Below are 10,376 nucleotides of genomic sequence, written 5' to 3'. Positions count from 1 at the left end.
TCAAAATATAACATCTCCTTCAAAGTAAGGTTGATTCTTGTGATTACATGGACATAGTATTTTTTTTATATCAATATGAAATGGTATGCCACTAGCCATGCCTTCAATACTCCATAAATCATGTATTGTAAGCAAATGTGTATGTGTTTGGAAATTGTTTGTACTGAATATAATAATACTACAATGGCAAAACATGGGTTATTTATTTACTAGCAGCAATAAAATTAGATATACCCAAATGAAATGTTAATGGCAGTTCCTAGATAATTCAAGATGACAACTACACTATTATTCTTAACCAACAGCAAAATCTTCTCTTAGTACTCAGAGTATTCTATTTAATAGATGAGCAATGAACAAGAAAAATAACTGAACTGTAGATATAAGTGGTAACCTTTTGAAAAGAAGGACTGAATGAGGAACAGAAAAACCTTCTTTGGGGAATGGGTGTAGTTGTATTTGAAAAATAATATCAAGTTATAAATACTGTAACTTTTATTCTAAGTTTATTTTGGAAATATACAGAGTAAATGAGTCAAAAAACATATATTTACTGAAGTTGTACAATATTTTTTTTCACAACATGAATCCAGACTAGAACAAGCAAAACAAGGAATGTATTTTTTTTATCCATCCAAGAGAGAACATTTCTCTTTTATCCTACCCCCAAGTCAAAGTGTTTCACAAAATGTCTTCTCCAATAAGGATTTTGGGAATTCTGCATACTGTATGAAAAATAAGACATTGTCTGCCTAAAAGGCGGGAAACATAATTTTAAAATGTGGAAACTTGGTTGTTTTTTTGCGGACATCATCAGTGCACCATCACTGTTAGATAATGTTACTTAGTCAGGTAATGAAAAGTCTACAAGCAAACAATCAAGTTCAGCATACAAGTATACCTGGAACTTGTATTTTTAGAATACTTAGAATAGTTCATCACATACATACATACATACATACATACGTGCGTGCATATATGAGATAAATATTGGATCAAATAACTTAAAAGCCTACTCTCAGATCAGAGAGATTCAAGTGACTTGAGACCATTTTTTACCTAATCATATCAATTTGGATGGAGAACAGAAAATTTTTTGGAGCGTTCACAGTTTCTGATCTCCCACTCTCAAAATTTCTTTTAAAAATCATTATTGTATTCTTTATCTGATGGACATAGTTTTAGCTCATTTTCCCTTTTCTTCTTTTTACTCCTTCTGTTGCCTTCACTTACTGTGATTGATTCCTTTTCTTTATTTCACATCATGTTACTTAGCCCAAAAGGGAAACTGAATATATAGATCGATGGATGGATGGACAGATGGGCTCAATAATCTTTTGGATTTAAAAAAAGCATGTCTGTGCACATTAACTTTTCCTGGGTGCCAAAAGCAAATGGATTCAGAGTAGAATCTCATATTGCCAGTGACTCTCGTGAGAATTTTGAAAAAGAAATAATATGAAGTTCATAGTAGTTCCAGAGGCAGGAAAAAAACCATTAGAACAAGATCCTTCAAAATGGATCCCCAAGAGATGATGGGGCTATCCAAGAGGTTGCTAAATATATGAGGGTCAAAAGGAGGTCAATAAATATGTGGGGGTCAAAAGCAGGTCAGTAATGACTGGGGATCCAAAGGAGATTAGTAAATACCTGGAGGTCAAGAGATGGTCAATAAATTATGGAAAGTTGATTGGTATCAATTAACCTTTTCATGTCTTTGTAGAACTCCATGCCTGTCCTAATAAGGTGAGACCAGGGATAATCAGGGTTGGCTGGTCAGTGAAAGTGGCCTTGAATTATCATTAATTGTTCTTACTATTATTACTCTCAAGGCAATTAGTTCAAGTCATATTTATTAAATTATTTTCATATAATAAACGTTTGGGTTCAAAGAACAATATGAAACTACATGAAAGAGTTGAGTTTGGGGATGCTTTCTATGCCCTTTTCCAGGGATTTTCCTAACAATGCTAGGATTCGAGTAAACTGGCAAAAATAGCTTTGGCTACAAGGTAAGATCTGTAGTCAGCTTTTTCTATTATAGTTACTTATATTTAGTTCTGATTAATATATCTAGTGATTGAATTTAATATTAATTAATAATTTTAGTATTAGTATTAGTATTAGTAATTTTAGCATTAGGGCTAGCAGGTGTTTTAAAACCTAGAATCTAATAGTCTTGGATTATCTACAAATGAAGTTGTCATTACATTTTACAACAGCTAGGACTGGGGGAGAATGATTTGCAATTTGCAAGAAACAAGTACATGAGATTCGCATAGCTTATGCATGCTCTGGTTATAAAAATAATTTAAATGCCTTGTTATACTGTACAAACATAAGAAAATAATTCTCATGCAGAGACAATTGGCTTCTTTCTATTTTGTTGTTTTTCCCCTTAAAATTGAAAAAGGGAATCACTTACCTATTACTGCATACTTGTCTGTATATGTGTATTATTTATTTAGTTCAATTTCTTGTGGCTGCCCAGTTCATTGTCTTGTTTCTGGATGGCTAATAACAGTTTAAAAAACACAACATAAACAATAAATACATATTCAGCAGATGAGATAAGCCACAAACAGCCATAAACCTAACCAGTTTACATGGTATGTCATATGTTCCAACTCTCATATTCAGTAACATAACCAAGACCTTATGAAAGGTAAACAAAGTTAGGCTAATCTAATCTCTGGGAGAATGCTGATTTCCAGGACTAAAGATAGAAAATCCCCAGAAACTAGAAGCCTTATAAGAGCCACTCACTCTTTCTAGGGTTAAGCTGAAGCCTATTCTTCACCATCCAGACTTCCACAGTTTCTTAATACTGAAATAGAACCTCTATGACATTTCTTGGTCATCCTGGGGTGGGATTATAAAGCATCTCACCCAGTGCTATTAGATGCTCACCTGGTAGATTCCTGTAGACAAAGAGGTTCTAGTTGGTGTTGATGGGGGGACAGGTCTAGCCCATGGTCTCTGCAACATCCAACATAGTTTGTTATCGACACCAACTGGAACAGACCCTGAAGGAAGAAGGAGAAACAGTGCAACACAACACAATACTATGCTGCCCATTCCTGTCTGCATGTAGGTGTTTAATTTTAATTTAATTCTAGAAAGTCTATTATGACATTTGTACAAGTTTCAAAGAATGTTAAATATCTTAGATGTTTCTCCAAGAGAAAGCATATACTTATCAAATTGGGCAACTTTTATATAAAAAATAAAAAGTTCATATTTTTTTCAGAAAAGTATGGTCTTTTTTCTGAAAAAGTTGGGATGTTGAAGTAAGCATTGTAAAAATTCAAAATATGCTGGAGGTGTACGATTTTGACTTATAATTGTTCAAAACAACAAATACATGACCTAAGAAGAATTTTTTTAATATTTAGGGAATGTTTAAATAAGCATACTATATTACTGATAATGGTCCTACTAAGAATTTTATAGACACATTAGAGAACACTCTAAAAATCTTGTGGTTGTGGATCAGATAATTATGGCTGCAAATTTTAATCAATCTTTGGATAATTAATAAGCTCAAAATGCTAAACCATTTAACTCTAATTCTTGTGAATCAGATTAAATTAAATTTGATTGACATATTATGACTTAAATACAACAAGAATACACATTTCACATTTTACATCAAAATGCTCTTAGGGTGTTTGCTGCTATATCAATCCTTTTGTTAACATAACTATATTAAAGTTAAAGTAAAAAAAAATAAAAAATAAAAGAACAAATATAGAATTTAAAAAAGAAAGAAAAGTAAGACAATGCCAAAAATGCAGGAAAAAGAAAGAAAACATTATGAAGTAGCTTCCGGGTTTCTTTATCACAGTTATAAATAAAAATATAAATTTGTCTCTTACTCATAATTACAGCTCTAATTTTTCTGTAATCTATTTCTTTTTTAATCATCAAAACCTTAATTATTAAATTTTATTTTTCTGTTTCATGAAAAAAGTGCTGACTATTTCCCATCAGCAATAAAAATAGATATTATCTTTTCTCTGATCAAAGAAGTCATCTGTGAACACTATACAGAAGCCTGATGATGGCAGATGAGATTCTGCCGAAACGTTGCTACAACTTTAAAAGCACAACTATAATGACGTGGGAAAATACCCAAACAAAGATGAATGAATGCCATATAGCGAAAACAAAGATATATATATATATATATATATATATATATATATATATATATATATATATATATATATATATATACATACATACATACATACATACATACATATATATATAAAATCTTGCTAAAGTTATCACATATCAAAAAAGTTCCCTAACCTTTTTTCCAACTGTTTATCCAATAACCCTTAAAGGCAAAACTCTGGTTTCAATTGTACATGAATGTTTAAAATCTTCTGAATTAATTATGAATTTGAGTTCAATATTTTCTGTCTATATTACATGTTCATCAAGCATGATAAAATATTTCCTGCATAAGTATGAAATGCCATTATACATTCTAGACAGTTTTTCTGGTGTTATGTACCAATAATGTATCATTTTATAAACATTCTCTTTAAAATGATAACAATGTAAAGTTCAGTCCTTTCAACCACATTTTCTCCCACTGTTCCACTTCTATGCTCTCAGGTTGTGCTGGTGTATCAGTCCTTAATTGAAAGGATTAATAAATGTAATATAAGTACCTCATCTGATTGTTCCATAGTCACCAATTGCTATAAGAAAATATACTTCATAAAAATATAAAAATAAAAAGTTAAATGAGAAAATATGATCATTTAGGAACTTTTGAGCATCTATGTAAGCTAGTTCAATATATCAACATTTAAATTGAATGTATGAGTCAAACTGTATAATTATAAAGTTAATAGGCTCAATGTGATGAAGCTGCAACTGTATTTCTCAAAATCAGAAATTAGTTCATTTATGAAAGGATTATAGCCAGTGAGTGGTATATATTGTAGTGACTATTGCTGTGGTAGATATAAAGTTAATTTTTCAAATGTCACTTATTGTTTAATTTTAGTGTCTCAATCCCATATAGAATAGAATAGAACAGAAAGAACAGAACAGAACAGAACAGAACAGAACAGAACAGAATAGAATAGAATAGAATAGAATAGAATAGAATAGAATAGAATAGAATTCTTTATTGGCCAAATGTGATTGGACACACAAGGAATTTGTTTTGGTGCAAATTCTCTCAGTGTTCATAACAAGAACAAAATACATTCAGGTTGTTTGCTGGTGTATCAGTATAACCATAGAATCATAGATATAACACTTAATAGTAGTCAAAGGGCACAAATAAGCAATCAAATCATACTAGGAAACATAATAATAAGCAATCAAATTATACTAGTAAACAGTCAATAATTAAAAGAAATCATAAGGATACAAGCATCAAAGTTACATTCATGCAGTCATAAGTGGGAAGAGATGGATGAAAGGAAGGATGAGAAGATGAATAGTAATAGTGATGCATACTTAGTAAATAGTTTGACAGTGTTAAGGGAGTTGAAACAGTTTATGTCCAGGATGTGAGGGGTCCGTAAACATTTTCACAGCCATCTTTTTGACTCGAGCATTATACAGGTCCTCAATAGAAGGCAAGCCTTTTTTTTTTCAATGTTGCATTGAATTTTCTATATTTAAATAATAATTTGCAAATGCTTTCTAATAAATTATCTTGATTCTGAATAACTATTAGTATTTATTGGGATCAGATACATCATGTTGGCATATATAATCAGATCTTTCTTACTATAATTCCCTTTGAAATGAAGAACATTTTAGTTTACTTTATTGTCATTGCACATCATAAAGCAAAATTAAATACCATCTTCAGTGTATTATACAGTATAATTCAAGGGAGTTACTGCCCTGGGGTAGAAGCTGTTTTTCAGCCTATTTGTCCTTGTTTTTATTATCCTGTACTGTCAGCCAGATGGTAATAGTTCAAAAAAAAGGGTGCCCAGGATGAGATGGATCTTTGAGAATGTTTTGAACTTTCTTAAGGCAGTGGGAGTTATAAAGAAGGGAGTGGGAAACCAATGATCATCTGGGCAATGATGTTAACTTTCTGTAGTTCTGTCCTATCTGTCCCTGTACAATTGGCAAACCACACACAGGTGCAGTAAGTTAAGATACTCTCTATGGTGCAGAGGTAGAAGGTCACCAGCAATTTTTCATTCAGTTGTTTTCTGAGACATCTCAGGTAGTATAATCTCTGCTGGGCCCCTTTTGGCCAGTGCTGCAATGTGAGCACCTCAGGTCAAGTCCTTGTTTATGGTAACACCCAGAAACTTAAAACTGACCACTTACTCCACTCAATCTCCATTGATAAGCAGGGGCTGTATGTCTGATCTGTTCCTTCTATAGTCCACTATCGAAGTGGTCTTACTGGTGTTGAGGACCAAGTTATTGTCTCCACACCACAAAAACAATCGGTCCACCTCATCTCAGTAGGCAGACTCATCTCCCCCAGAGATGAGTCCCACCACTGTTGTATCATCTGAATATTTAGTAATAGTATTACTAGCATGAGTGGGAATGCAGTCATGCACATAAAGAGTATAGAGTAAGGGACTCACTCTTAGAGCAACCCTATGGTGTACCAGTGTTAAGAATAAGGGCTGAAGGGGCTCACCCTCTGTGAGTGGCCAGACAGGAAATCCATAATCCAAAGGCAGATTGAATTAGAAAGTCCAAGGTCCAGAAGTTTAGACACTAGTCTATGTGGAAGAATTTTGTTAAATTCAGAAATAAAATCTACAAAAAGCATCCTCACATAGCACCCCCGCTGTTCTAGATGAGTCAGAGCAGTGTAAAGAGTAATGGCTATAGCATATATAGTATATTTGATCATGATGCTAGTAGTGAAATCTTTGGACTTATCCTTGCTTTTAATTTTAAATTTTAAATCCAAATTTAAAAGTAAATCCAAATTTTAAACAATTTTTCCTTACATTATTATTTTGTTTTTTTATGTAACAAATATCTGCAATATTAGTTTAGCCCCCTCTTGTACCATTGATACTCTGCCATTAGGAAATTTTAATCATTGTTATTCATGAAGACATTTTGCTCTATAATATCACCTGAGACTGAAAAAAGCTAGAACACCTCTCTCTTTTATATCTGCTTGCAAATATTGTTGCAAAATGTTGAATCTTACTCTTTTTTCCCATTCTGTATAAATCTATTAATTGTTCTTTGATAATCCTGCAATCTGGGATTGAATTGGTGCCATTTAAAACAAGAAATTTATACTAGGTAATAGATTTATTTTTGTTGTCATCATTAGTCCCAGCCAGAAAAGTTTTAAGTTTTGTCATCTTTCAAGGTCTTGTATTTTTTCTTTCCATGATTTGTTGTTTTGAATTGTGCCTATTGCATTCTGTCAAATACAGTTCTAAACATTTCACTGGACCTTTTTTTTTTGTTTTATTTTTTTGAGAATTATACAGCGTGTCAGTTGGTACATATTTCTTGTGCATAGTATCTGTAGTCTTTCCCTCCTAGATTTATATATATATTCAAATTATCTTAATCAACTTTCCATGTCATGTTATGTTATTATTACATCATCATCAGACTTTAGTTGCAAGTTCACATTATCCTTTTAGAGCAAATCTCAGTTTTTACTAATTCATATTATAATTCATTCCATAATAATCAATTATATCATTATTATTGTATTATATTTACTATTGTATTATATTTATGGTACAATATTTATTTATTTTATTTTTATTTTATTTGATTTGTCAATTGTTTACAAGATAATAAGTATAAGTGTATACATAGTTATGAATACATGAAATGGGTACATATAAGAAAAATAAAAGAAAAATAAAAGAAACAATAGGACAGGGACGGTAGGCACATTGGTGCGCTTATGCATGCCCCCTAGAAACCTCTTAGGAAAGGGGTGAGGTCAATAGTAGACAGTCTAAAGTTAAGGTTTTTGGGGTTTGGGGAAGAAACTACAGAGTCGGGCAGAGTATTCCAGACATTGATCACTCTGTTGCTGAAGTCGTATTTCCTGCAATCAAGCTTGGTGCGGTTAACCTTGAGTTTGTATCTGTTGTGTGCTCTTGTGTTGTTATGGTTGAAGCTGAGGTATTCATTGACAGGTAGGACATTGCAATGTATGATTTTATATACCATGCTTAAATCAGACCGAAGACGGCGTAATTCAAGGTTTTCTAGTTCTAGAATTTCAAGTCTGGTGGCATAAGGTATTCTACAACGAGTAGAGGAGTGGAGAACTCTTCCTGTGAAATATTTCTGGACTTTCTCAATTGTGCTAATATCAGATATGTAATGTGGGTTCCAGACTGATGAGCTGTATTCGAGTATTGGTCTAGCAAATGTTTTGTATGCTCTAGTTAGTAGTGTGATATTACCAGAGAAAAAGCTACGTAAGATTAGGTTAACAACTCTTAATGCCTTTTTGGCTATGTAGTTGCAGTGGGCTCTAGCACTTAGATCATTAGAGGTGAGTATTCCAAGGTCCTTTACAGAGCTTGGATCATCAACAAGATCTTGACTATTCAGCTTGTATTTTATTTTCGGATTTTTTTTGCCAATATGTAAGACAGAGCATTTGTTTGTTGAGATTTGAAGTTGCCATTTGTTTGACCATTCTGATACACAGTCAAGATCTTTTTGAAGGGTAGTAGTATTGTCTGTGGTATTGAACAGCTTTACATCATCAGCGAAAAGAACGCAGTTGCTCTTAATATGATCACAGAGGTCATTTATGTAGAGTATGAAGAGAGTTGGTCCTAGAACACTGCCTTGGGGGACACCACTATTGACAGGTACAGAATTTGATAGGACACTCCCAATTTTGACCATTTGTTGTCTGTTTGACAGGAATGCTTCTATCCAGTTATGCAGTTGTCCAGAGATACCATAGGATTTTATTTTTAGTAGTGGTTTGTCATGTACCACTGAATCAAAGGCTTTACAGAAGTCTATATAGATTGCATCTATTGTTTTGCCCTGATCGAGTTGTGTAGTCCATATGTTTTTGCAGTGTAAGAGTTGCAGATTACAGGATAGTTTTTTTCTGAAACCAAATTGTTTATTGGAGAGTAGGTTGTTTGTCTCTAAGTGGAGGATGATGGATTGGTTAATAATTGATTCCATGACTTTACAGGTGACGCAGCATAAGGAGATTGGTCTGTAATTTTCAACTAGACTAGGGTCTCCCTTTTTGAAGATGGGGATGACTGTGGCTAGTGACCATAGGTTAGGCAAGGAACTGGTCCTGAAAGATTTTTCAAAGATTATGCTTAGAGGTTTGGCTATGGCAGTGGATAGCTTTTTTAAGAAATAGGCACATATTCCATCCGGTCCAATAGATAGAGATGGTTTTAGATTGCGTAGTGCTTTTTCAACATTGTCTTCTGTAAAATCGATATGTATTAGATCATTGTAGTTATCTGTGGTTCGACTAGGAAATACTGGGCATGATCTATTGCTGTTTACAAATACTGAGCCAAAAAATGTGTTAAAGATGTTGGCTTTAATGGTGAAAATGAAATATATTTCATTTTCCTATTTTTCTATCTAGCCACTGATAAAATAAATCCCATATTTTATAATATTCTTTTTCTTCTTGCTCTCTAATTGCCAGTGTTAATCTATTCATCTCTGCACATTCCATTATTTTCTTAATCACTTCTTCCTCTATTGGATTTTTTTCATTTTTCCAATTTTGAGCAAATACAATTCTAGCTGCAGTTAAAACATTAATAATCAAATATGTCAATTCTCTATTGTATCCTTCAGGTAAGATACCCAATAAAAATATCTCTGGTTTCAAGTCTATATGCTGTGTTGTCATTTTTTTCCAGCCATGTATGAATTTTAGTCCAGTATCTTTTGGCTTCCACACATATCCACCACAGCATTTCACTGGATCTTTTGTTAGGTCACAACCAGTATTTTGTTTCACAAAACTTCCTTCATCAGAAGTTGTGTTTTAAATATTGAAGTTGTGTCTTAAGTTGTGGTTTTTTAAAATATTGATCTTGTATCTGGAAAAGCAATCAAAATCTTTCATTAAATTTCATCAATTGTTGTATCGGGCTTTGTGGTATCATAATGGTTAATACTATATCATCTGTGTAATTTCATTTTATATTCTTCACCCTGAATTATGATACTGATTATCTGTTTATCTTTCCAGATCTTGTTTCCAAGACTTGCTTATCTTAAGTTAAAGTTTTATTGTATTTCCTGGAGGATGCACTTACAAAAACCATTGGAATGGAAGCTGAGCCATATTCACATGACAAACTTAATACTTGTGATAATTAGAGACAGTAATAGCGTGCATCAAGTTATCGCTAATGAAGACT

Source organism: Pseudonaja textilis, chromosome 1 (assembly GCF_049901715.1).
Source record: "Pseudonaja textilis isolate UNSWEBS1 chromosome 1, rPseTex1.2, whole genome shotgun sequence".
Classification (NCBI taxonomy): domain Eukaryota; kingdom Metazoa; phylum Chordata; class Lepidosauria; order Squamata; family Elapidae; genus Pseudonaja; species Pseudonaja textilis.
The sequence above is the reverse complement of the archived record's forward strand: the minus strand, read 5'-3'. Positions refer to the sequence as shown.